The sequence below is a fragment of the Cibotium barometz genome, chromosome 1 (assembly GCF_041138505.1).
Source record: "Cibotium barometz isolate CiBa-2024 chromosome 1, ASM4113850v1, whole genome shotgun sequence".
Lineage (NCBI taxonomy): Eukaryota > Viridiplantae > Streptophyta > Polypodiopsida > Cyatheales > Cibotiaceae > Cibotium > Cibotium barometz.
The window spans coordinates 37,392,992-37,420,663 of NC_141046.1; the positions used below are offsets into that span (position 1 = coordinate 37,392,992).

At 42.9% G+C, this 27,672-nt stretch overlaps 1 pseudogene across 1 annotated transcript in view; it reads left to right on the top strand.

The window, feature by feature from the left end:
• Positions 1 to 10,028: 10,028 nt before the first annotated feature.
• The window catches only part of LOC147641954 (small ribosomal subunit protein eS8-like), a 42,380-nt pseudogene continuing 24,736 nt past the window's right edge, over positions 10,029 to 27,672 (top strand). The window contains exons 1-5 of the transcript XR_015266488.1: positions 10,029 to 10,182; positions 10,626 to 10,698; positions 10,776 to 11,096; positions 12,536 to 12,711; positions 12,797 to 12,916. The product of XR_015266488.1 is annotated as a small ribosomal subunit protein eS8-like (transcript). The remainder of the gene's footprint in view (positions 10,183 to 10,625; positions 10,699 to 10,775; positions 11,097 to 12,535; positions 12,712 to 12,796; positions 12,917 to 27,672) is intronic.

The following is a 27,672-nucleotide window of genomic DNA, read 5'->3' on the forward strand; positions in this document are numbered from 1 at the left end:
ATTTATGAATATCATGTCAAGTCTATGGAGATAGCGGGTATCAGTTGCAAAACAACTTTCATTTGATTAATAGATTACTAGATTCAAATAGCTAATACATACAATCATCCCAAATGATCTTGTAGCTGCTCTTGGTTAGGATCTCCACTTGTTATGATTTAAAATGACATTGTTAATATATTGATCAATTTTAAACCAAGTTACTACATGCTTTCAAAGTTTCCCCCTCTCTCTCTCTCTCTTCATAGTCTATGGAGATAGAGGGATTCATTTGCAAAGCATCTTCCATTTTAATTTTAGACATAGTCATCCCAAATCATATAAGCATCACTAGATTAAAAGAATGCTATACAAATAATAATTCCAAATCATCCCAAATGTTCATCAGGGTTTAGGGTCAATATCCCCACTAGGAGTTGGAAACCCCGAGGTTTCCACTGCCTCTTCAAGGTCTTCAAGGCCTGGGATCCGGAAGCTGTCCTCATCTTGTTCCTGACCTGCAGCTGCCTCTTCAACTTGTTTTTACTGCTCCACCACCTTTTCCTCTACATGTTCTTGTGTCTTCTCCTCCAAACCATCTACATCTAGATGAATTACTCCATCATGGACTTTGGAACTCTCACCAACCTTAAGTGTATCTTGTACAGGTGGTTAGGAGGAGCCATGGCTCAAGAGCTTCAAAATTGTGTCTGCTCTGAAGCTATACATGTAGTCGGTGCCAAAGCTGTCTTTCCTCATCTGCAATAAAAGACATAAGCATTTACATATACTTCTTACTACATTGTGACACTATATACAAAATTTAAGCTCAAAGAGGAACAAGCTTCTTACAATCTCTGGCTGATGAAGCTCAAAGTAGCTTGCAAGTATGTACTTGGCATGGATCAATAGTCTCCAGCCACAACTATGTGCATCATCTTGTTGTGGAGCCTTAAAATTTGAAAAGATATTTTAGAACATTAAGATTGGAACAAATCAAAAGTTAAACTGAAATGAAGATCCTTAAAAGGAAAAGATTTCTACCTCTAAACTAGCTGGATCAATTGAATCTAAAAGATTGACATTCGGAGGGCAATGGTCGAGGGCATCCAACAGTCTACGAATACAACTGCAGTACATGTAAATCCGTTAGTATACATTGATTCAAAATCACCAGAGTGTACAAAGAAAAGGATTCAAAAGACTTACAGACTGAGCTCTTTGTGGCTGTTTGAAATGGAGTTCAACAAGAAGCACTGCTTTTGTTGAAGATCAATGGAAACTAAACTCCAATGGTCTCTGCAGGTGGAATTGACAAAAGAACAACTATTAGAAAATGTAAATAGTAAGAGAGCCTTTTTCAATCCCAGAAAGAACCCTTTCTTTCTACACACCTGTTATGATAAGGAAGCAGCAAAACATCTACGACCTCGAAATTGCAAAATGTGAACCACCTTGCAATACTTGCAGGGGTTTCTTGTGCATCTCTAAGCCTAGCTGAGATGGCAAGATCAATTATATAGACTGTATTCTGCACAGATCGGTCTAACCAACTCTTGAACATGCTGCATAATGAACACAAAAATGTTATTCTACAAAGTAAAGGACTTAGAAGAATCAAGTTTCATTGCACACAAGTTGAACAAGAATCAAGTTTCTTGCTTACCATAGTACTGCAAGAATGATAGTGTCCGATACATATTCATTCCTGTGAGCCAGTGCTAACAAGCAATCTTTGGAAAAATCGAACGCTCTAACTGTGTTGTCCTCCTCAATATGCGCGACTACACGAGGGCCTAGCTCCAAAAGCCTTCTCTGTATCTGTAGCTCCTTTTGTACAGTTTCAACTACAACAGAAGATTGAGAGGCCCTGACTTGATTCCTCAGGGCCTCCTCATATGCTGCTTTCCCTCTCGTTTCCTTCCCATGGAAGACCTCAACAACTTTAACTTCATCATTCTTTGGCTTTCTTGCAGGTGGAATCAAAAGAATATCTCTCATCCTGAAATCTTGCCATTCCACAGGATGGAGTAGCTTGTCATATCTATATCTCACCCTGGCCAAAGTATTGAAGTCCTTTGCCATAAGTGTTACCCTGTGAGCATGGGCAGCAACAAGCATAGCATCTTCAAAAAACTTCTCCAGATAGTCCTCTGCCATTTCTTGAAGCACCAGGATAGCAGTTCTATTCCACCTGAATCCTATCTGCCAGCTATCACAAACTTCCTTCACCAGTCTCTGGAATGGGGCTTTTGGAATGGCAAACCCTATAGCCTTCTGAGCTTTCCTTATCTCCCTGAGAATAGAAGCTCCCTGTTTCAATCTCCTGCTCTTTTGCTAGAGAAGGCTCATCGGCTTCCCCTTTCTACCATGTTTGAATCTTCCTTTTGGGGGCAATCCTTCTTTAGGGGTAGCAGCTGAAGCCTTTGCCGCAACTCCTGGGCCTTTTCCAGGTTTCCTTACCGTCGACTTCGTTCTGGCCATATGAAGACGACACGGACAATACCTATCCAAAACAAAGACAAGTTTAACATCAACAGGCTCCAAACGAACCGTGGAAATATAGCAACAAGAAAAACCAAATGCCTTAAAAGATTTTCTTGCATGAAAACGCGATACGGGCAGAATGGAGATCTAAACGGCCTACCCTCGCGTTTTCATGCAAATGGAAAACTTCCCTTAAAAGTGGACCTTCCAGTACTATGATTCTAGTTTCATGGCATGAGAACCCAGCTGCACTCTTTAAATTCATAAAGAGATCTCAAACAGATAGAAAAACATTGCATACAGACATTGGAAGCAGCAAGACACTTGATTGAAATTTGTCTGCAATGGAAAAGTTTTTTGCATGAAAACGTGATACGGGCAGTTTGGATATTTAAACAGCCTCTCCTCGCGTTTTCATGCAAATGAAAACCTTCTCTTAAAAAAAGAAGTTAACAGCAATCTGGATCTATTTAAATTGCATCACAGCCCAGTTGCACCCTTTGGAATGCATGAGAAAACCTCAAAGATTCCGAAAAACACTTCATACAGATATTTGATAGAAATTTCATACTCAATGGGTCAGCAAGACACTCGACTTTTATTTCTATTTGCATGGATTGTGGAGCGTATTGGATAGGGAAGGCTTTCAATATCACTCAAAAGTATAGTTTAGAGATCAAAGGGATAAGCAATAATGAAAGGAGAAGGTCAGAGGTCAAACTTGAGTTTCTATTTTACAATGATCTATATACTCATCAGCACATGAATGAAGTCCTTGCACAGACTCCTACCCTTTTTCCTATCACAGACTGCTCAATTTTTGTGTAGGGATCTTCAAAGACAATGCAGAATGATCTTTCAGGTGATTTCAAAAATTCGCAAGGAAACGCGCAGAGAGTCTTTTGCACACCCCAAAGCCCCCATATCGCATTTTAAGCACACCCCATTTTTGCACACCCCAGTGCCCCCATATCCTTAAGCTTCTTCATCTGCATTTTATAAATGGATGTGTATGGGATAAATAAACAGCCTCGGGGAAGAAGAAAACTTGTGGCTTGAGTCCATTTCTCTATGAAGTCTATATTTCTTGGCTTGCAGATTTGAAACAAAAGCTAAACCAAGAAAGGACATAGATGGAATGTTTCTGACCTGAAAAGTCTATGTGACTTTGGGGATGCCTTTCTGTGGTCGAAGAGATATACATGAGATGATGAGGATACTGAAGGTTGAGAGTATGGAGGGAGGGAAGCAGGAGTAGTAGTTTCGTGAGAGGAAGAATGTGGTATAGAAACCTTATGGCAGGCATTTCAATACCACACGTGCTTTTAAAGAGACGTTCTTTCACATGTGTGGATGGGACACCTCTCACCTTGGATTCTGAACCATCATTAAATTCTTCCTCGATTATAGCCCAGCCCTTCCCATATGAGCCCACCCATCTGTGCTTGAGTCTGCATCCTCACTGTTCCTTCCTGAGCCCACTCTTCCCTGCAAAGTCCCCATCTCCTCCTACTGTTCTTACACCCTTCCATCATCATCCAAAAGAACTCCAGGCCTCCACCCACTCCAGAGCACATGGAGAAGATGAAAACAGGTTAGAGCTGTTGGGTTTCCTATGCTATTTTTAAAAAATACATATTAAATTTCTTTTCAGATCTTTCCTGCAAAATCCACTCACTCATCTATACATGAATTTCCTGCATGATGCATGTTACAGTGATCTGGTACTTGCTGAGACACAAGAGAATGTTCCCTTGAGGTCCCATACCTGCTGACTGCAGAAATTTGCATAAAAATGCGAAGAGACTATTTTACTTCCCTTCAAGCCCCCTCATCGCGTTTTAATGCAAACTATAAATCCTTCAGTAGTTTGTGCCATGTTTTCTATGACCACAGGGAATAGATCTTTGGTTTTTCCTGCATGATCCAATGACCTGGTGATTGCTTATAGAAGAGAGAGATTTTCTTGAAGGTCTTAAACAACAGACTGAAGAAATTTGCATGAAAATGCGTAGAGGCTATTTGACGTCCCTTCAAGCCCCCTCATCGCGTTTTTATGCAAATTATTGAACCTTGAGTAGCTTTTGCCTTATGTTCTAAAAGCCATGGATTTTTGAGCCTTGTGGATAAAAAAGATAGGATAGCAGACTTTCATAACGATAAATTATAAAGCAACACATGAAGAATAAAGGTCAATTCTCTAGGCTCATCAATCATGAATGGAGTACTTGCATGAGACTTCTCTACGCTCATCAACACATGAATTAAGTAGGTGCAAAGACTTCTTATCCATTGAACAAGAATCTTCAAAGACAAATCAGAATGGTCTTTAAGACTATATTATTGATTTGCATGGAAATTTGCATGGATATCTTCTGACCTGCAATGTCTGTGTGGTCCTGTTGATGCCTCTCTTTGGTCGTGGTGATGCTTCTGTGATGATAGGAATTCTGAGTGTGGAGAATAGGATGGGAGGGATGCAGGAGAAGTATATCCGAAATAGGAGAAGAATGATGCCAAAAAACCTTGAGGCATGCTCATCAATACCACACGTGCTGCAAAAGAGACGTTTTTTCACACGTGTGGATGGGACACTTGCTTCCTTGGAATATGACCCCTTTAAAAAGGTTTCTCGATTATAGTCCAATACTTCACATCTGTGCTTGAGTCTGCATCGTAACAGTTCTTTCCTGAGCTTACACTTCCCTGCATAGTCACCCTCTCCTCTCACACTGCTATCATCCTTCCATCCTCATCCAACACATCTCCACCCCAGCCCTCCTCCCACTCCAGAAGTCAAAGAGTATTGTAAAGCATGGAGAAGATGAAAACAGGTCAGATTTGCAGGTTTTTCTGTGCTATTTTTTATCTTGCATGTTTTATAACTTGAGAGTCCCTTCCTGCAAAGATCCACTCTTTTATGTATACACGAATTTCTTGCATGATGCATGATCCACCATGATCTGGTGTTTGTCATGAAAATTGCATTTTGTAGAAAAGTCCACCATGTCTACACCCTTCCAGTTTTACTACAACAAACATGAAAAAATTATACCATGTCAGTTCTCCCTCATGTAGACATGATTCCCTGAACAGAATTTCAATTCTTCTGTCACAAATTCAGGAACCATGATCCATGTTAATCTGAGGAAAAAGATGTTTCTCATTCAGGTGTTTCTTTCTCTTACTTTGGTAAATTTGCATGAAAACGCGAGGAGAGATATTTGGTTTTCCTTAAGACCTCTTATCGCGTTTTCATGCTAATTTCTGTACTTGATGTTTTTGTCAGAAAGATCTGGTGTTTGTCATGAAAATTGCATTTTGGCGAAAAGTCCACCATGTCAACACCCTTCCAATTTAACTGCAGCCAACATGAAAATAAACATGACATGTTAGTTCTCCCAAAAAAACTTACGCATTCATGTAGACACGAATCCCTGAACAGAATTTCAATCTTTCTGTCACAAATTCAGGATCCATGATCCATGTTAATCTGAGGAAAAGGATGTTTCTCATTCAGGTGTTTCTTTTTCTTACTTTGGTAAATTTGCATGAAAACGCGAGGAGAGAGATTTGGCTTTCCTTAGGACCTCGTATCGCGTTTTCATGCTGATTTCGTGTCTTGGTGAAGTTTGTCAGAATCGTAAGCTTTATGTGTTGAATTTGATTCAGAAGTAAAAGAAAAGCTGCATTTTTTTGAATGGAGTTATTAATGTATGGTGAATAGATAAATTTGCATGAAAACGCGTGGAGTCTGTTTTGCTCTTCCATAAGAATCCATATCGCGTTTTCATGCGAATTTTTGTTTTTATAAGGTTTCTCCAAATTGTCACCTTGCTGACCATTTCCACACCTTTCATGATCCTAAATACTATATTTCTAGACAATTTATGCGTGTACTCACGATGGCTTAAACATCTTAAATGCCTACGAATGGTCTTTGATCGTTGCCGATTATACATGATTTCACTAAACCCGCTCAAATGCCAGTTCAAGGTTAGACATGGTGTAATCCTAGATGTGGTGTCAAGGAATGGAATTTCCACAGACTATGGCAAAATTAAACTCATTTTGGAGTTGCCACCACCCACGAATTTCAAAGGAGTGCAAAGGTTTACAGGACATACCGATTATTACCACAGATTCATCTATCTCTATGCAGAGATAGCAAGACCTTTGTACAAACTCCTCATAAACTTTGAATGGATAGACAAGTGCCAAAAGGCATACCAGGCCTTGAAGCATGCTCTTGCAACAACACCTATCCTGAAAATGCCAAATCGGGAGATATTCCATGTACATATCAATGCTTCCAATTTTGCTATAGGTTGTATCCTTGCACAACCAGGAGAACACAAGCTTGACCATCCTATCTATTTTGCAAGCAGACAGTTGAACGAAGCAAAACGAAATTACACCACAACAGAATGAGAAGGTCTAGCCATGGTCTATGCCGTTAAGAAATTTAGGCATTACCTATTGGCCAATAAGTTCATGTTTTTCGTAGACCATCAAGCTCTGTTGTACTTGGTGAACAAACCATGCTTGACCGATCGCATCACCAAATGGATGCTCATCTTACTAGAATTTAAATTCACAGTTGGAGTAAGAAAAGGCACAACTCATGTGCTGGCTGACCATATGTCATGAGTACCAAATGGGGAAGCCGCTACAAGAGTAGATGACGTTCTCCCGGACGCCTCACTTTTCCTAATAGAAATTGTTCCAGGTTGGGTAGATGAGATATGTCATTATCTTGCTAATGGACTACCAATAGGAATAACCTTAGACAAAGCAAGAGCGTGAAGATGAGAAAGAATATGCCATGCGGCCCATGAGTGAAATGAGTCCCCAACTACAACTAAAATCATAGGATGTCACATTGTTTCAACTATGCAATGATAATTGTTGTAAAGACCAAGTGATTATGAAGTTTTATCGTTACACACTCTTTGGAATATTGACTATCATTGTGACATTATTGATGCTCCATGCATTTGGAATATGGTTTTGCTTTGTTATTACTATGTGAGAGAAGCTAGGTTTCATGTCAAAGGCATCCTATCCCATTTCTATGGTTTGGTAGTTCTCTGGCATGGATCACAGCTTTTTGTGAATTCCACAGCATCTCCAAAGAGTGTTGGCCACCATAATCCAGATTGCAGCACTTTCCTTGCTATTGTCTCAGTGGAGAAATGACCTCATGCTATTCCTGAGTGTGCTTCTTTGAGAATGGTTAAAAGCAAGCTCTCCTTAAGAGATCACTTGTATCTGCCGGCACTCTTCTAAGAATCGAACATCATTGACTCAATTGCATGCTTCTAAATCAAATTCAATTTGAAGGAGGCAGGCCAAATGTGGGTGTGTTTTTGGTAACATCTACAATCATCACAAAATTGTATCATATCTTTAATTATATGTAGCAGCAACTAGTAAACGGATGCCTAAGGCATGGGAGTTTTGACTGGCCAGTGGGAATGAATGGTTTTTGCAATTTTTAGAGTTTATGTGACTATGGCAAGCAATTTCAGTTCCTTCAGCAAATCCAATAGAGTGTGAAAGAGGATTTTCCAAACAAAATAAAATCAAGACTATAGATAGAAGTAATTTGGTTTTAGAAACACTAGATGTGCATATGATGTTGGCTTCAAACCAAGTTGATCCTTCCCTTGTCTATTGGTCTAGAGTTTTGGAAATTTGGGAAAATGAGCAAGGAAAGAGAAGGAAAATAAAAGTGTGAATAGCTCCACTTGTATACAGTTTTAGTACTACTTTTTGTAACACATGGGCAGCTTTGTATACCTTGTATGTGATTTTAGTACTACTTCTCTTTCCTGAACCTCACTAAAAAGGGCCATTGTGTATGCAAAGTAAATATGGAAAAGAGTGGTATAGGCTCTAGGGTTAGCCTCAACCCCAAAAAGGCTATGTATAAGGGCCAACTTCTTGGACTTTAGTCTTCATTCTTACCATTGGAGTTGAACATCAATGCTTTCTTCACTCTTGTCTCCTTGTTGTGGATGAGTTCTTGTTGCTTCTACTTCCATTCTATGCATGCCATATCTACATTCACTTTCTCCTTCTTGTGGACACATAGATTGTGCAAGACTAGGAGCAGGGTTGACATCCATGACCATCGATGGTGTAGTTACTCTCCACGAGAGAGCTTCCACGAAGGTGAGCTCTTTGCAATCTCATTGTTAACGTTTACCTCGACACGTTGAGCCCGGTGGCTTCACACACATCATGCAATGTGGAAAGTTGTATAAGCTATGACTACCCTAAACCTATGGAAACATAACAATGGAATTGTTATAGGGAGGCACTCTAGACTCTGCTCGTTTCTCACTCATTTGAGAATAATTATTAAGATAACTAGGTTGGTTTGGTTAGAGAATAAAGTTTTCAAGCAAGTTTTTCTTGTTCTAACAATCCTTAGGATACAAGGGCATATTTTGTAGTTCCTTTTATTGTATTCCCCCTTTTATTTGATCTACAAACATGTGTTTGCTATGTTCTCATAAAAAAAGTGGCAAACCACTATGTCCTTGCTATAATGGAAAGACAGCATTAATTCCCATTAACAACTAACACAAATTAAACAATAAACTACTTTCTAATTTAGTTAGATTGACTAGAAACAAAGGAAAATAAGATGGCAAATCCACTCAAGCCCTACAATAATGAAAGGTGGACGAGTAGTTGAGGTAGTACTAAATAAAGGCAAACCTTAATGCCCATTAACAAGTAACACAAAATCAAACACTAACATACTTTATAAGATTGTTAACTTGATTGTAACAAAGGATTCAAGACGATCGGCCCTTAAGATTAAAGCACTTCCCATAGACCCCAAACACTAACATACTTTATAAGATTGTTAACTTGACTGTAACAAAGGATTCAAGACAATCGGCCCTTAAGATTACAACATTTCCCATAGATCCCAAACAAACCTCTGTCGAGATTAGAAAAGAATCACCCACTTTCCAAAACACTTAGTGCATGTTTTGCAAGGCTAACAAGGTGACAAAATTACTATGAACCTTCTTTTAATCACAACAAAACAAAGGGAGATGATCCTTTTCTTGTAGTATTCAACATGACGAGCTTCTACAAAGGAGACACATAAGGACGTAGCTAGGTGTGACTAGGGGCAGGGGATCATTGCCCCCATGGATGGTGTCTCATGTGTGCAGAAGCTCACAATGTTGTCATAATGTTGTGAACGAAGGTAAGAGCAATTGGGATATCACTTGAATACTTAAAACGATTAACTTTCTTAGCAACCTGACTAAAAACAACCAATATGGCCTTGCTTTCAATGAAAGTAAGAGTGGCTGCAACTAAGTAAACTAGCATAAATGAACCAATTAATACTAAAAACGAATCGCCCAATTTGGCCATGCTTTTAATGAAAGTAAGAAGTAAGACTAGGACTTAAATGCTTAAACATGATTAACACTAGCGACTAAACCCTCACCAAACGTGCTATTATACGGTCTAAAAGGGGGTCAACTTGACCAAATTGAAGGTGGAAGTCCAATGCTAGGGTTTTTTGGGAAGCGAAGGGACGAGTGTGAAGGGAACTTAAACTCTTAGGGTTTGCAGGTAATCCTGATATGCGACATTGTGAGAGAAGAAGAAGGTCTTTTGGCAAGACGTGCTGCTGCAGCCTCCCATTGCTGTGAGGGAGCTTCTTCCCTTCCTCCATGGGTACGTTTCTTCCTCCCCCCATTCGATTTCCTGTCTTGCTCTTCCCTCCCCTTCTAGCTTTTCTCCCTCCGTTTTTGGCCCCTAAAATCTGCTTTTTCGGCCTGTAAATCTGTTTTTCTCTCTCTCGACCGCTCCAAAACGAACCTACCTAGTTGCAATCGCGTTTTCTGTGATCTCAAAAATGCATTTCGGAACTTGAACCATCCACTTCCCTAAGACATTTGGGATTGTGACCCCTTTTGGCCCCTGAAAACTTGCGTTTTTGGTTTCTCGTCTCCTTCCCATTCTTTCATCCCAGCCTGTTTGCAATGGATTTTTCTGTGATCGGAATAGTGCCGTCCTGAGCCTAAGCAATCCACACTTTGCTATGAAATCTCGGATTGTGACCCGATTGAGTGCTTTCTGAAGAGTTGGTTTCGTTCATTCGACTCCTTTGTTTCCAGGTATCTCGCGGGACTCCATCCACAAGCGCCGTGCCACAGGAGGCAAAAAGAAAGCATGGCGCAAAAAGAGAAAGTAAGCAAGTGTTGTCTAGACTTAGTTTTTGATGCTTGCTTGATTTCAGGATGTTTATGCCCTTTGCATCTTTTCAGGTACGAGCTTGGCCGACAGCCGGCTATGACCAAGCTGTCCAGTAATAAGACAATTCGCAAGATCCGTGTTCGAGGAGGGAACTTTAAGTTTAGGGCGCTCCGACTCGACACCCCTGGGGTTCTGAGTCCGTGACCCGCAAGACTCGCATTCTGGACGTGGTCTACAATGCGTCGAATAACGAGCTTGTACGCACTCAAACTCTTGTGAAATCTGCGATCATACAGGTTGACGCAGCGCCATTCCGCCAGTGGTACAACCAGCATTACGCTGTCGATATCGGAAGGAAGAAGAAGGCCGTGGGTGGCAAGAAGGAGACAGAGGTACACTACTGTTAGCGTGGAAGACTAAGTACTGTAGCATGGAAGTCTAAGAACGTCAGCTCAAGTTTGATGCTGATACGTCATCTTTGATCGCAACTCTGATGTCTGTTTGTGGGGTAGTGTATAAATGGACCGATAAAGTCAGATACGCTCGTCTGTACTTGAAGCGTGAATATCAATGCTTTGTATGCCCCAAGTTTTGATCGATATTGCATATTACTTTGATCAGTGTTTTGGATTTAATCTGTCAGATGTTCAGTAAGGGGATCTTTGTACTTGAAAGCTACTAGACCCAAAGTTTTTAAAGGCAGCTTTAGTGCAATTCAAAGTTCCTAGTTATTATCTGAATGTTAAGAGTAAACCATGAATGAAATACGGTTTGGTTCTCCCCCTTGACACGTACAAATTATAGTTCTGTATTTGATAGGCAGAGCAGATGGACTTCTACTCGGGGTGATGCTGTTTGGATCCTTCGGATTGAAGGAACAAACATATTCTTTAGAAAAGAATCACCAAGGCAATGATATGAAACATGGTCCTAAACGTGTACAGAGGAAATATTTTGTCTGATCAAAGGACTCTGGTGTTAGGTGACTGGAGATTCTTCTATTGTTTATTTCAGCTGATAGCAGTGAGTGTAAAAGACACTCTTTTGCAAGTGAGATGTGTTGGTGGTTGATGAAGATTGTAATACTCTTTTGTTTTTGTAAATCTGATAGTGATGGGTGGGCATTAAAGCTCTTCACGTTTTTCTGTGCAGATTGTTTGAGTAGACTAGTGATTGCATGGCTGTATTTCTTTCAAGCTCTATGTTAGTGAGACTTAACTAAATCTTCTTTTGCTCCTGTAATGTGGATGAAAATGATACAGAATGTAATCTCTGGCAATTGGTAGCAGGGATTTTAAACAGATGTGGACAGTCCCCTTCATGCACCCTAGCCCTTGATGACACCTTAAGGGAAGTGAATTCTGCCAGTTAATTGTCTTGTGGATGGCAACCTCGATTTAAACCGAACATGTTTATGTGATGATTTTGGGCATTTTCCAGATTTATCTAGGCATAGAGATAAGTCTCAAACTTGATAGGACTTGGTATTGCTGACTACTTGTGTATCGTGTAGATTCTGGACTTTGTCAGAACTCAGCAAGTAGCATGCTTTTGACTTTGCTATTCTTTGTATTGTTGTGGTCCATTTGTAATGTGTTTTTAAAAAATCTTTTCAAGTAGGCTGAGTTTGTCTGCTGGGTTTATGGTTTGAATTCATAAGTACCTCTGATCTGCAAATTCGTGGTTTTAAAGGTCTTCCCACAACACAGGACATATTAGTGCATGTGCCTGTGCACACATACTTGGCTTGCCCAAACTTGCGGCTTCTCTAAGTTTATTTTGCTCAAAGTGGCTTACTGGACACCACCTCACAGAAAGTTGTTTATTTCAGGATGCAGAAACTGCTGCAGGAGAGGAAGAAAAAAAACAGAGCAATCATGTTACCCGAAAAATAGCTAAGCGTCAGGAAGGTCATAAATTAGACCCTCACCTTGAGGACCAGTTTGCCAGTGGTCGTCTGCTGGCATGTTTATCATCACGTCCATGGCAATGTGGTCGGGCTGATGGGTAAGTACTGAAGCAGACTCCTTTTTGGGGCAAGATTTTCTTCTGCTTGAACCGACCTTACTATGGTTGTGCCTGTTTTTTGTAGGTACATCCTTGAAGGAAAGGAGTTGGAGTTTTATCAGAAAAAGATTCAGAGAAAGAAAGGAAAAGGTGCTGGTGCAGCAGCGTGATTGAGAGGGTGGTGAAGCTTCTTGGACAAAGAACAGTACGTGTTAAAGGCATCACTGTTAGATGAACCCACTCATTTTCTGCTAGTTCTGCAAATCTGGTTATAGCAGTCCTTTTTAAGTCTAGTCCTGGTTGCAGAAAATCAGTAGAACCATTTTTTATGGTATGTTTTCAAAATCATTTCTAACCCGAGGAGGCTGAAGAGGCAATGGCACTTTTGAAAAAGTCTGATTTGAAGTATAATGTACTGAGCGTCAAATGTGGATGCCCTAGTATGAGTTTGTATAGGGCTGAGGTTCTTAGTAAAATATGCCGGGATATGCGTTAAATATTGAGTTGTATGGTGGCTGTTGAAGTTTTTTGGAATAACATTTACATAGCCATGTGGTGATTTGTGCTATTTTAGAGGAATAGTGCTCTGAGAAGGTGTAGACTTTGATTATTAATGTCAAAACAGACAATCTAGTACAAACTGAGCTAACTTTTATCCAGTAGCCTTTTCAGTTGAGGCTATTTGTTTGAAAGATATCTTAGCACCTTGGTCCCTCTTGTACTAGAGGAACTAAGTGGAGTGCTTTTTGGGGTAAGAAGTAGGCATGAGCATGAAGTGCTCAATTATAGGTCAAGCTGTGGAATGAAGACTACAAACTAATCTGGAATGCATTAAAATCACATTATGGAAGTACATCGAGATGATTACAGTGAGAAGTCAGCAATGCTAATAGAAGAGGTGCAAGATCCTCAACTCAAAGATCACAAAGCAATCAGCTCAATGGTTGCTGCATTAAGGAGGGCAAAAACAGTTGTTGTGGCATGCTACAACATTGGAGAAAGAATGAAGAAAAAAGTATGGCGTTTAAGCACATTTAAAAATGCTTGTCAAGGCCCCTCCTGCTTAGCGACACTAAGTCAGCTTGAATATCTTTTTTTATGTGATTGTGCAACCAACCACGTCTATGTGAGGATACACAAAATGTAGAAAGTGAGCATGCACGAGCTTTAGATATTCATGCATATGAAGCAACTAGCATTTTGTCCTAACACATGGTCCCGAGACATTCGCATTCCTAGATCACATACTGTATTTGATGATGAAAAGGAAGGCTATATGGACCTGCAAGAGAGTTAGTGTAGGTACATTCACAAGAAATTGCATCAACTACTACACATCATATTAGTGATTCTTGGGTTCTAGATAGTGGGCCAACCAAACACAAGATAGGAGTAGTAGTTAATGTACTTGACAAAACCAAGTAAGGTCTTGTGAAAGTGTTACACTCCAAGGATTGGGACAAGTCCAAGTACATTTTATATACCAAGTATACAAAAGAATGCGCTATCCTTAATGGATGTTACTTTTGATGTCATGAATGCTGAATGGCTGATTGATCGGCTGCAACTAGACAACCGCCTCAGTGAAGAGGAACGGTGGCAAAGTGGCAAAGGTGGAATATGCTTCACTATTACTCTTTGATGCGTAATGGTCACCAATTCAAGATGAGACCTATAGAGTCTTAGTGAAAAGAAACTCAGAGCAGCAGAAAGAAGGTTAGTGTAGTCGAAAGTGAGAGAGAGACGCAGATAGATGAGATAGGAGCGAGGCAACAACAATTGTATTTAGCAAGGGAAAAGGCCACAAAGATAGGCGACCAGGAATCATTGCCAAAAGTAATTACAATTGAGGAGGGGTACCTCTATATATAGGCCGTAGTCAAATACGGAGTTCCCAACCCAAAAATGGTTGACCACCTACCTGGCCTACAGTCGGCCAAATTGTGGTGGCCGACTAGCCCTAGGTGTGGCCCCTAACTGGCCCTCTATTCTGATATAAACCACTGCTGGAAATAGCCTCCAGAATGGCCCTAAATCACTAAGAAATGTAACCAATTGTGGACCTCTCATAGGCCGGGCACGGCCACATAAAAGTCCTCTCTCAAATACGAAACCATGAGATGCCCTAATTCTTAACACCCTCTATGCAGCTCATGGTGAGCAACACATCTAAACATGCTAGTCGATGAAGACAACGCCTTGAACACCGAAGACAACGCCTTGAACACCAAAGAAAACGGGCACAACTCTTTCCCAAGCCTGTGCTGAAGATTCCCGCTTGGAGAATACCGCCTTGAACATACCAGAGCCCACATCCTCTCGAAGAACTCATCCCATAGCGGAACCTCGTACTGTGAACTCCAAAACTCACCAGGTCCATAGTCTCTGCACAATCAAGCAATGAACTCAAAACACCACTAGTCCATAGCTCAAAACATGTCGCTCCTGCCTGTCAGACTTGCAACTGTTAAGGTCATAAGCGACCCATCACCTCACCATCCACATGCCCTCTCCAGCTGCGACATCGTAGGAGAGGGAACATGCTCTAAAAGGCCTAGACTTCAGCGGCAACCTAGGTCGGATCGGATTCACCATCCTTATTCTTGAATGTGTAGTCTCTCGCCGAGTGTCCTCGTGACTGCTTGTGCTCTTCTTTGGTTTCTCAACACCAGCATATGCCTGAAGAAGGGACTCTTCCTCGAGCAACAAGGAACTGAGGTCATCTAAGTCTAGTTGCTTCGTTGTGACCTAAACCCGCAATGCTCAGGAAACCATATCATAATCAAGTAGGAGCTTGATGATAATGAGTGCCGCCAATTGAAGAGAACTCAAAGCCGCTCCCATCGGCAATAGCTGGTCATGAATGACCTTGGCCTTCATCAGAAAGGGCTGCATCATACTGTCTCTCGGAAAGTCAAGACTGAACAATTGACCCATAGGTGTCACTGCCCTCTTCACATAATCCCAAGCATAAAGATCCTCCAATTTGGTCCACACGTCTGCCTCACTGGTCAAGGTGTGCACAGACAGGGACACCTCCTGGCTAATGGTCCTAACCAAAGCCGAGTGGGCCTTCGAATCTTTGTCCTCCCAATTCTGAAGCTCTTCCAGAGACGGCTCCTCCTGAACTGGAGTCCATCTTTTCGGGTTCTCGGGTCGCTCAGGCTTCTTTTCGAGGCCTTGAACAATTTTCCATAGACCTTTATGGATGAACCGGATCCTCAGTTGAAGCTTCCAGTGAGCATAATTGGCCCCAATCAATTTGTCCTTTTTATTGGTGCATGGAGGAGGCATGAAGTATAAACCGGAAAACTCTGAATTCACCAAAAAGAAACAACCGACAAATCTGCCATAAGAAATTTGGATAAAGACGCACGGGTGAGACATTGCATAAACTGCCACGATTTGCTGCCCGGGACCTCAAGAAACCCTGCCGACCAGGAAATCGCCTCCAAATGCAGATGCCGCCAGTAAAATCTGCTTAAAATTTATCACAGAACAAGGACGACACAGCGGACAGCAGAAATTTGTACTTTTGGGGCAGATCTGATGAGGAACAAAGGGAGAAATCGCAGCAAGAAGGAGCAAAAACAGGTCTGAAAATATACGGGGGAAGGAAAAGCATACCGCCTTCAGGAAATACGTAGCTGTGCCAACACACCTCTTGCAAGTGCCCTCTCTGAATCCCAAGCCAGCCTAGGCTTTGATACCATGAAAAGAAAGTGAGTGCAACAGAAAGAAGGTGAGTACCATTGAAAGCAAGAAAGAGAGGCGCAGGAAAATAGACGAGTGAGGCAAGAGCAGTTGTATTTAGTAGGGGAAGAGGCCACAAAGATAAACGACCAAGAATCATTGTCAAAGATAATTACAACTAAGGAGGAGTGCCTGTATATATAGACTCTAGTCAAACACGGAGCTCTCAGCCCAAAAATGGCCGACCACCTACCTGGCCTATAGTCGGCCAAGCTGTGGTGGCCGACTGTAGCCCAAAAATGGCCGACCACCTACCTGACCTACAGTTGGCCAAACTGTGGTGGCCGACTGGCCCTAGGTGTGGCCCTTGATTGGCCCTCTATTAAGATATAAACCCTTGCTTGAAATAGCCTCCATAATGGCCCTAAATCACTAATAAAGGGAACCAACTGTGGACCTCTCACAGGTCAAGCACAGCCACATAAAAGCCCTCTCTGAGATACGGAACTATGAGATGCCCTAATTCTTAACACCCTCGATGTAGCTCATAGTGAGCAACACATCTGAACACCCCAATCAATGAAGATGCCACCATGAATACCAAAGAAAACGGGTATAACCCTTTCCCAAGCCAGTGCTAAAGATTCTCACTTGGAGAATACTTCCTTGAACATACCAAAGCCAAGATCCTCTCAGAGAACTCATCCCATAGCAAAACCTCGGACTAAATGTTGGACTCACCAGGTCCATAGTCTCTACACAATCAAGCAATGAACTCAAAACACCACTAGTCCATAGCTCAAGAACTAACGCTACTACTGCCTGCGAGACTTGCAACTGTTAAGAGTCGGAAGCAGCCCATCACCTCACCTCCCACATGCCCTCTCCAACTGTGACATCGTAGGAGGGGGAACATGCCCTAAAAGGCATGGACTTCAGCAGCAACCTATGCTAGATCGGAATCACCACGAACACCAAAGAAAACGAGTACAACTCTTTCCCAAGCCAGTACTAAAGATTGAGTATGTATGACTTGGCGAACTCTGAATTCACAAAAAAGAAACAACCAACAAATCTGCCCAAAAAAATCCCGATAAAGATGCAAGGGTGAAGACGAGAGCCGGCCAGATACGCGTTTAAGGATGGGGAATAGTGGCTCTTGATGAAGCAGGAAGCTATCAATAGCTCGGGCAACTCGGGAACAAAATATAATAATATAAAAATGAAATTACCCAAACTTTGTAGCAACAACGCCTCTATCAGGTTCTCAACCCCACAGATCCACTTACCAACAAGAATAGCCAGCAAATCCGCAGCAAAAGGTGCTCAAAATCAACCCTCCTACCACTTGCGCAACCCCCAACAGAAGCGTAACTAATGCAGCCCATGCTGACAAGAAGACACTACATAAACTGCCACGATCTGCTGCGCGGGACCTCAAGAAACCCTGCCGACCATCGCCTCCAAATGCAAATGCCGCCAGTGAAGTTTGCCCGAAATTTGTCACAAAACAAGAACACAGTGGACAACGGAAATTTGCACTTTTGGGGCATCTCAGTGAGGAACAAGGGGAGAAATCGCAATTAGAAGAAGCAGAAGCAGATCTGAAAATATATGGGGGAAGGAAAAGCGTAGTCTTCAAGAATTACGTAGCTATGCCAACACAAAAACGTCTCTTGCAGGTGCCCTCTCTAAATCCCAAGCCACCTTGGGCTTTGATACCATGAAAAGAAATGAGTGCAGCAGAAAGAAGGTGAGTGCAGTCAAAAGCAAGAGAGAGACACACAGATTCAAGAGTGAGGCAACAACAATTGTATTTAGTAGGGGAAGAGGCCACAAAGATAGGTGACTAGGAATCACTGCCAAAGGTAATTACAACTGGGGTTGTTACACTAACAATCCCCAAGCAAAGGGGTTCAAGCCAACCAAAAGGCCAGCCAAGAGGCCAGGCTGTCGGCTGATTCTGGCCGACAAGCCTCAATTTTGGTCGACAAAAGGTCGGCTAAATCTGGCCAAGGTCCCCCAACTAGGCCTATGAAAACCCACTTCCAGCATGCATAAAGTCATCTGAAGATCCATCTACAGCTGCTGTCCATCCCCACATCCTGACAGGTCTGCTGCTCCTGATCATTTACTGTGGCTGCTCTTGATCCTCATCTTCCTACTGCTCCAGACATTGCCCTTGATGGATATCCGGTGGCCACTTGATCAGCTCCAGTCGTGCTGCAGGTTGCTGTACCAGATTCGATACAGATTTAGCACTTGACACTGCTCGTGGAGGCTACACTGACATGACACCTTGTGGAGGACTGCGTTCCTCTCCCTCTACAGCATCCTTTTTCTTTATGTTGCTTTCCTCTGCCCTGGTCCTTGAGACATAGAGATCTGAAAAGCCACACCAGGGTAGCAAGGTTCCACAAGCAGGTGTAGCTCTGAGACAGGAAGCAGCAGGATCCCTGTTGCCAAGTCCGACCAGAACGAGGAGATCTTGACCACAAGGGAGGCGGACCTCTCGCACCTCTAGCTCCTCGTGCCCAATGAAGTGTTGAAACTCTTCGTGACCAAAGTATCCTAGCGCCTGCAAAGCTTCCTAAAAGATCTTCCCTTTGCTGCGACGTAGGTGCCAGTGATGCAAACCGCTAGGGCGGAGGAGTAGGCTACAGCCAAAGTTGCTCCCCTCTGAGGAGGTGCAATGCCCCAAGCCGACTTGGTGCAAGAAAGCAGCTTGCACCTGCAAGCCCTGCGCAAATGATACATGCCCCAACAAGGAGGCAAAGGATGCAGTCCACCCAGCCCAACATGATCCAAGACTGCCACTGGAAGGGAGCCAAACCTTGTGCAAAGGAGGGGGAGGTTGCACAGGCATGACCTGTGAGGGCACAAGCGGGGAGAGGACTTGCAAGGGCACAAGCAGGGAGAGACTCTCACCCATGGCATCCATCAGACCAGCGGTCTCAGGGCTCGTGAAGGTCGCAACGCGGTGGCAGAATGCTCTACCTTTAAAATAGTGCATAATAGCTCTACCATAAAACATAGTTACAAAGTGCACAAAACAGTGACAATTTACAAACCAAGAATCAAGAATCAAGACTCAATATGCCTCGTTCAAGATTCAACCATTCACTAAACACTGAAAATGAAATTTTCAATTTTCAAAAGGGATAAAGCCTACAATAAGTTACAAAATGGAAATATGAATCATGATTCATGCCATGATTCATAATTAGCTTTCAAAGAACATATGTCATAGTAACAAAAAGAAAACCAAAAAGGCTACATCAATGATGATATGATCAAAACTCTGGCTCATCCTCATGCTGAGACACAACCTCAGCCTCCTCCTCCCCATTCTCTTCTAGTAACAAATCATCATCATCAAGAAGGTGGGCATAATTTGGGCTATGGAATCCAATATACTTGTCCAGCGTGTACTCATGTCTCATCTTGTTAAGCAAATGCAAGTTTACATTAACAAAGACAAAAACATTGGCCCTTCATGTTCATAGAATATTTCTCTTCCTTGTATGGATGTGGGCAAAGCTACTTCACAAACGTTCACAAGAAGAATAGCTGCAATCCTTGCTAAGAATGCGATGGCAAGCTGTCGCAACTCAAAGGAATCAGCTCCATAATCCTCCCACCATGTAACAGCCCCAACTCAAATCGGAAATTGCAGAACTTACAAAATTCAGATGTCTACTTTTAAAAGTCCCTAAAATCTGAGAACTAAAATGAGTTCATATTACATATCATGATGTGCATCTGGCCCTCCTTATTGCGATTATTGGCGAGCTGGTCCTTTGTTCTCCATCGTCCATCAAGAGGTGGCACCATCTTCTGAAGAGTGAGGTTCCAATCATGAACAACATATACATCACTTTGCTGTAAACTTGCCTTGTATTGAAACTCCCGGTCCAACACAAAGGCAGCTGCACTTTCCAAAGATTCTCTCAAGCTTGTCGGAGAATCTACACCGAACACCAACAGCAAAATTGATATTTGGTCTAGTGTTGCACAAATGGATGAGACTGCCGACCAACTTCTTGTACATGCCGATGTCTACTGGTAGTGAGGCGTCCTCCATAGACAGCCTTCAATAGGCGTAACTATCTCCCTACACTCGGTCATGCCAAATGCCTTCAAGATCTCCCTTGCATATTTTTGCTGAGAGATGAAGATCTTTTCTAGCTCTTGCCAGACTTCAATCCCCAAACAAATTCAAGCTTAAATCTGTCATCTCAAATTCAATGCTCAATGCCTTTCTTGTCTGCAGTACCATATCTTCATAGTCACCTATAATACTAAGGTCGTCCACATATAGAACAATAACAACAATTTTTCCATTTTTCTTGTGCTTGTTTATCCGGTGGTACCATGCCCGTGGGGCTTGTTTCAACCGCACAATGCCTTCTTCAACTTACATACCTTGTTTTGAGAATGAGGGGCCTCAAACCATGGTGGCCGAGCCACATACACCTCCACCTTGAGGTCACCATTTAAGAACATTGATTTGATATCCATTTGATAAACTAATCACTTCTTATGAGAACAGCCTCTGCCCAATAGTGGTTTGCCAGTCCCTTTCCATTCAACATACACCTCCCCATCTCCATAATGGTTCAATTACGACATTCAACAACACCATTTTGTTGAGGCGTATGCGATGTCGTCTTGTTACGCTTTATCCCTTTGCTCATGCAAAAGTCTTCAACTCATTGGAGACGAACTTACCACCACCATCTGAGCTAACTTTCTTCACTCTTTTCCCTATTTCATTTTCAACAAGTTATAGCCATTCTTTAAATTTACCAAAAGCTCGGGCCTTTTCACCAAGGAAGCACATCCACATCTTCAAGCTATAGTCATCAACGATCAGCCAAAAATAGGAAGATCCCTCCAAAGCTTGTGTAGACATCTTAACGCACAAGTCAGCATGCACCAACTCTAGAGGAGCCTTTGCTCTGTTCTTCCTTTCTCTGGTGCTTGCCCATCATGCAAGCTTCACGCAACTCCTGCAATTCTGTCACTGCAGGTTAGTGAGCAACCATACCTTGCTTCTGCATCTCCTTCGGCATTGCAAACCCAATGTGGCCAAATCTTTCGTGCCAAACTTTGCTTGTACCCAGTCTAGCGGTGGCTGTAAGAGCACTCAGCTCATACAGGTTGTTCCTCCTTTCTCCTTTGCCAACAACTTTGCTAACACTATCAAAAATTTATGCTCCTGTCTTGGTGAAATGCACCTCATGATCTAGGTAAATTATAGAAGCAACACATTCGATATAGCTTCTTAATTTCTCCATTTGCAAAAATCAAAGAAAATAGTACATGTGCCCTTAGTTGGGCATTTTGCAACGTTTCCAACGATCACGGTGATGGGTTCCTATAGAGTTTGCATGGACCATATAGACCCTTCTTGCACGTTATGTGACAGGAGGCACAACTATTCAACACCCATGAATGAGTGGTTGAAGCTTCTTAAATCAACCAATATTTCTCCTCAACGGCCACAAACAGCTCCAACTCTGCTTCTGATGCGTTAGCTATCTCTTTCCCCTTACTCGTCTTCACGGTACCATTCTTTTCATCTGCCTTCTTGACGCGGCATTCTACCATCGTATGACCCTTCTTGCAGTAGTAACATTCTCCATGAAATTTCTTCTTGCCACTCTTCTTTTTGTCGCCACCTGTAGAGGAGTCACCTTTGGAAGAGGAACCACCGTTGCCTTTTGTATTGGCGGTGAAAGCAGTATCCCCATTGCTACCTCCACCTCGAGCTTTCAGCCTTAACTCCCCCATAGGTAAAGCACAAAACTTCGCAAGTATCAACGGTTGAGTCCTCACCTCAATGTTGAGTGATGTTACTAGTCCGTCAAACCTTGGTGGACATACCTAGAGACAGTGTCAAGCTAGCTCCTCGCTAGTCTTTTGTACCCCAGCATTGGCCATCTAGTCACGTAGATTCTTGATCCAAGTAAAAAATGCCTGTGTTGTCTCTCCCTCAACAAAGTCAACTATAAGCTGATTCTCCAAGTTCTGAATCCTTGTATGATTCTGCGTGTCATACTAACTCCTCAATATGTTTTAGGCCTCACACGTCTTAGATGTATGCTGAGGCCTAGATGTATGCTGAATCAAGGTCAAAACATTATCAATAGTACTTGTAACCAGGGCACACATAGCATCTACATTCCAAGCTCATCGGAGATCAACATCGGGAGGAATCGTTCTTCTTGGATATGCTGGATCATGGGTTGCTTGTGGTTCCAGGTCATATGATTCAAGAATGAGCTTTCCTACACTGTTGTTTGTACCATCTAACTTGCCTTAACTAAAGGCTGGTCGACAAATCCACATAGTTCGATTTACTGGTACAACTATCTCCACTTCTTGACGCATCCATCACCGTGTATGTTGTTGAAGCCTTCATCTCTCTTCTACTCTTCGATCCTTAGAGCCGCCTGTGCTCTTATACCATGTAAAAATCCACGGCACAACTGTATGTATTCATTGGAATTGATTTATTGAAAATTTCAAGTTTATTAAGTCATTCAATTGGAAGGCATGCTTCCGCATAAGCACGACTCTAGAGCCTGATTGTTCATTCCAATAGGAGGGATTAGGCCTTAGGTCAGCCTCGGGATTTGAGTATGTGGTATTGTGTAGTCCGTCTTCGCCATGGTGAGTACAAGGAGAAACCAACCAAGTCATGACAAACATGCTTCTATCCATGAATGGGGCTACGTGAATTAGGTTGGCGGCATCATACTTCCAATTTTGCGGCTAATTTCTTCAACAATTGCAGCCAGCCTATTCTTATACTCCTTGCTCACCATCTTGTAATACAAGAGTCTTTGATAGACTACATATCTGAACCTTGCTTTTCTGCTACACCCATATAGTCAAAGTTGCTACCATGCATATGATCATGATCATACCTTGATTGTTGCTACCATAATAGCGCAATCACTTGTCAAGAGTGGCAGCGGAAGATGTAAACAGACTGAAGCAACAGAATCACACAGAGACAACAAGATGTGCCACAAACAGATCTGCTGTAAATCAGCCCATAAACCATGGCAGCAACTGTAATACAAGGATCCCCAGATGGGATGAAGAGCAAGAGCTGCCAAGAGGCTGAACTGGAGCAGAGATTGGGTGCTGAAGAGGTGCGAATCAGGGTTGGTGGCTTGAACAGGACCCAACCAGGGGCAGCAACAAGGGCAAACAAGGGGGCACCAAGTAGGAGTGCAAGAGGACCTGGAACAGGAGCACCGGGGCTGCAGGAGGAGACACTTGAGAGGTGAGCAAGAGGGGCTGGAACTGGAGCACCGGGGCTGGAGCACTTGCAAGTGTGTGTGGAATGAGGAAAGGGGGGAGGCCCTTATATTGGGCTCTGCCCAGAAGTCGGCCCAGCCAGCTAGGGGGTCGGCCCAATTGCCCTGGGCCGACCAGCTGGTCGGCCAGGGCTGGTCGGCCCAGTTCCCTGGCCCTCTGTCCCCCTCTAGTTAATCTCAACACCCCCTCTCAGCTCCAGGGTGTGGTACAAGACCCAGGGAGCTGGCATGATGCTGGAGGAGGGGAGAGGGAACGGGTTTGATGAAGATGTCGGCGGCGTTGTCGGAAGTGGTGTTGAAGAGGAGCAGAATGGTGTTGGGGTAAAGGCGTTATGCCCACCCTTATAGTGTGTACAAGCCCATAAGTTATAGTACATAGTACACTTAGTACTTTTAATGTACTAAGTGCACTATGTGTACTAGTGCAATATACATGTGTGATAGGGGAGTCACACACTCATGCCTCATGAGTTGACTTATCCCCACAACTCTCTCTCTCTCTCCCTTGCTTCTCTGTGTATGTCTCCCATGAATGAACTCTAACCCTAATTCTGTTTTCTCCCCATCAACTGGTATCAGAGCCAGGTTGCATCACCATTATCATCCTGCGTTTTCTGCATGTGAAGATTCCATCATCAGCTTGTGTTACTCTGATCTGCATTTTTTTTTCTTCTGTGTGAGCTCCGCTGTCCCAAAGCCTACTGCCGCCTCTCTCAATCACCCCAGAGCTGTGCACCGTCCCTTCAACCATCAGGCCACCAGTGCTGGCGCGCTTCCATGCAGGGCCACTAGCTGGCCTCTGTTGACGGGCCCAGTGACCACCAGCAACCTGCCTGCGCTTGGGGCGCCTCCGGCCAAGCCAAGCGCTTCTCTGTCTTTCAGCACGGCTGATGACCCAGTGTGATCGCTTGAGCAGTGCGAACAGCGTGGAGCGAAAGCGCTAAGCGAAAAAGTTGCTGGCTACGTATACTCAGGCGTAGCCAGGCTTTGTCCATACTCAGGCTTAGCCAGGCGCCTACTCGCCTACAGCAACCAAGACTGGCACTAAGCGAGGACGTCAACAGCACGAGTGGGTTTCGTTCATTGGTAGGAGCGTAGCTGGCGGACGTCAACAGCACGACTGCAGGAGCATCAGCATCTGCATCAATACAGCACCAGCATATTCATCACGCCCCCCCCTCCTGCAACAGAAATCAACCTGCAAATCAGAGAAATTCAGAATTTCATAGGTACTTGCCTTTAATTTTTGCGAATTTCTTATCAATTAAATCAATTGAGCAGGTACAGGTGCCCAATTGCTCAATTTTTGAGCAAAATTGGCAAAATTGGGTGACATTGGTCACAATCAGGATCAATTTGCAGGAAATTGGTCACAATCAGGTTCAATTTGCAGGAAATTGAATGTCAAAATTAGGGGCTTTTGATGTAATTGTGCAATTAAGCACTCATACATGCTGTATGATGTGAAAAATCGCACATTTGGGCAAAATTGCAACAAATTGCAGTGCAAATCAAAGGGCTTTTGTGCCGATTGGGTTGATTTGCATGCAGGCAATCGCATTTGATGCTGTGGATAATGTGTTGATGCCTTACAAGCACTCAATGTGCCTGTAAATCAAGGGGCTTTCATGTATTTGATGTATATGTGGCCAGGGGGAAGCATCGTGAACACTCTGGATGCCTTCATGTGCGTCAATGTACCATGTATGATCAGAAATTGATCTTAAATCAAGGGGCTTTTCAAGTTCGTATGCTTATTGAGCTCGGCAAAGCAGCAGGCAAGACATTTATGCCTTGAATCCTCAGAAATCAGCTTGCAGTCAAGGGGCTTTTGCCCAATTTCTGTTCGGGACTGTTTTATGCAGTGTTCGTGACTGTAAAAATCTGATTTTCACTCATTTGGACAGCCAGGAGAGCATTTATTGCTACTGTACCTGCTGGTACAGATTTGGCACAGCTTTGTGCAAGTTTTGGCATGGCTGTACACTGTTTTGAGTGACCAAAAGGTTCAATTTCAGCTGCTGTACTTGCCGGGACAGGTTTGGTACATCATTGGTGAGCACTTGGTACTGCTGTACAGTACTTTGGAAGGGCAAAAGAGCACATTTAAGGTGCTGTCCAAAATCTGCAGCAACCAGATTTTGGTGATTTCATCACAAAAAGTGGGAGAAAAGTTGCATTCTTGCTTCCGCAATGGGAGATAAACTTTGGGAGAAAAACTGTGAGCACTTTGTGTGCTTTTGGTGCAGTGTTTGCACACTTGCAGGGAGTCAGGCATTGACAGGTTGCATTTTGCTATGGCAACCACAGGTGAGAGCTCTTCATTGCTTCACATCAAGAAGCTTGAAGGCTCGCATAATTATGATATTTGGCAAACCCAGTGCTACAATGTGTTGCTCCAGAAAAAGCAGCACAAGTCTATCAAAGAAAGGGGTGTGATGCCCGCTTCTCTTACTGCTGAAGAGTGGGAAGATATGGATGAGCTGGCAAGATCTACTATCATGTTGTCTGTGTCAGACTCATTACTTTTCAGCATTCGTGAAGAGAAGACAGCTTGGGGGAGATTGCAGGACTTGTATGCCCAACAAAGTGCCTCAAGCAAAGTGTATTGGTTGAAGAAACTCATAGGCCTTCAGATGAAGGAAGGGGCTTCTATGACAGCCCATCTCAATGAGTTTAATGGTATTGTCAGCCAAGTTATAAATCAAAAGTTGGCAATGGACGATGAGTTCAAAGCCACTTTTTTGTTATGCACTTTGCCAGAGAGTTGGGACACATTCAGGACAGCCACTAGCAATTCGAATGCTATGCTGTCATATGCAGATGTTGAGGGTGCTCTTCTTCAAGAAGAGATGAACAGGAAAAACAACTCTGTTGGAAAGTCCAATGCAATGAATGCACGTGGGAGATCCCAGCAAAGGGGGAAAAGCCAAGAAAGGGGAAGGAGCAAGTCACGCTCCAAAAAGGATTTGGAATGCCATTATTGTGGCAAGAAGGGACACATTAAAAAACAATGCTACAAATGGAAAAATGATCAAAAGGAAAAGGGAAAAGGCAAAGACAAAGAGAAGGATGAAGCCAAAGATGTAAAGCCAAAGGGCAAAAGTGGAGTCAAGATTGAAGAAATCAATGTGTCACATGCAGGTGGCAGTGAGGATGAGGTCCTCTTTACGTCTTCACTTGATGCCCATTCACTTCTTACAGGTGGTCATGGTATGCACTCATGGATCATTGATTCAGGTGCCTCCTTTCATGTCACAGGTTGCAGAGACTTGTTTGTCAGGTATACTGCTGGCAATGAAGGAGTGGTTTATTTGGGTGATAACCATGCATGCAAGATACTTGGCAGAGGTGATGTGAGGCTTGTGTTTTCAGATGGCTCACAGCTTATGCTCCATGATGTCAGGCATGTGCCTGAGATCAAGAAGAATTTGCTTTCTACTGGACAGCTTGATGATGCTGATTATGTTACCACATTTGGTAGTGGAAAGTGGAAAATTAGTAAGGGCTCACTGGTTGTTGCCAGAGGCTCTAAGGTGGACACTCTTTATTTCATGCATGCAGGTGTTTGTCACCATGCTAATGTAAATGCAACCGAGCTGTCGGAAATCTCTATGTGGCATAGCCGGTTGGGACACATGAGTGTCAAGGGAATGGAGCAATTGTCTCGTTTGGGTTACTTGCCTTCTCTAAAGTTTTCAAGTTTTCAGTTTTGTGAGCATTGTATATATGGTAGGCAACTACAGTGCCCCCACAAGAAAGCTCTTGGACAGAAAGATGCTGAGTTAGAGCTTGTGCATACAGATGTATGTGAGATGCCTCAGCTTTCTTTGGGAGGGGCAAAATACTTTGTGTCTTTTATTGATGATGCCACACGCAAGGTGTGGGTTTATCCTCTTCGTTTGAAGAGTGATACATTCTCAGTGTTTCAGAA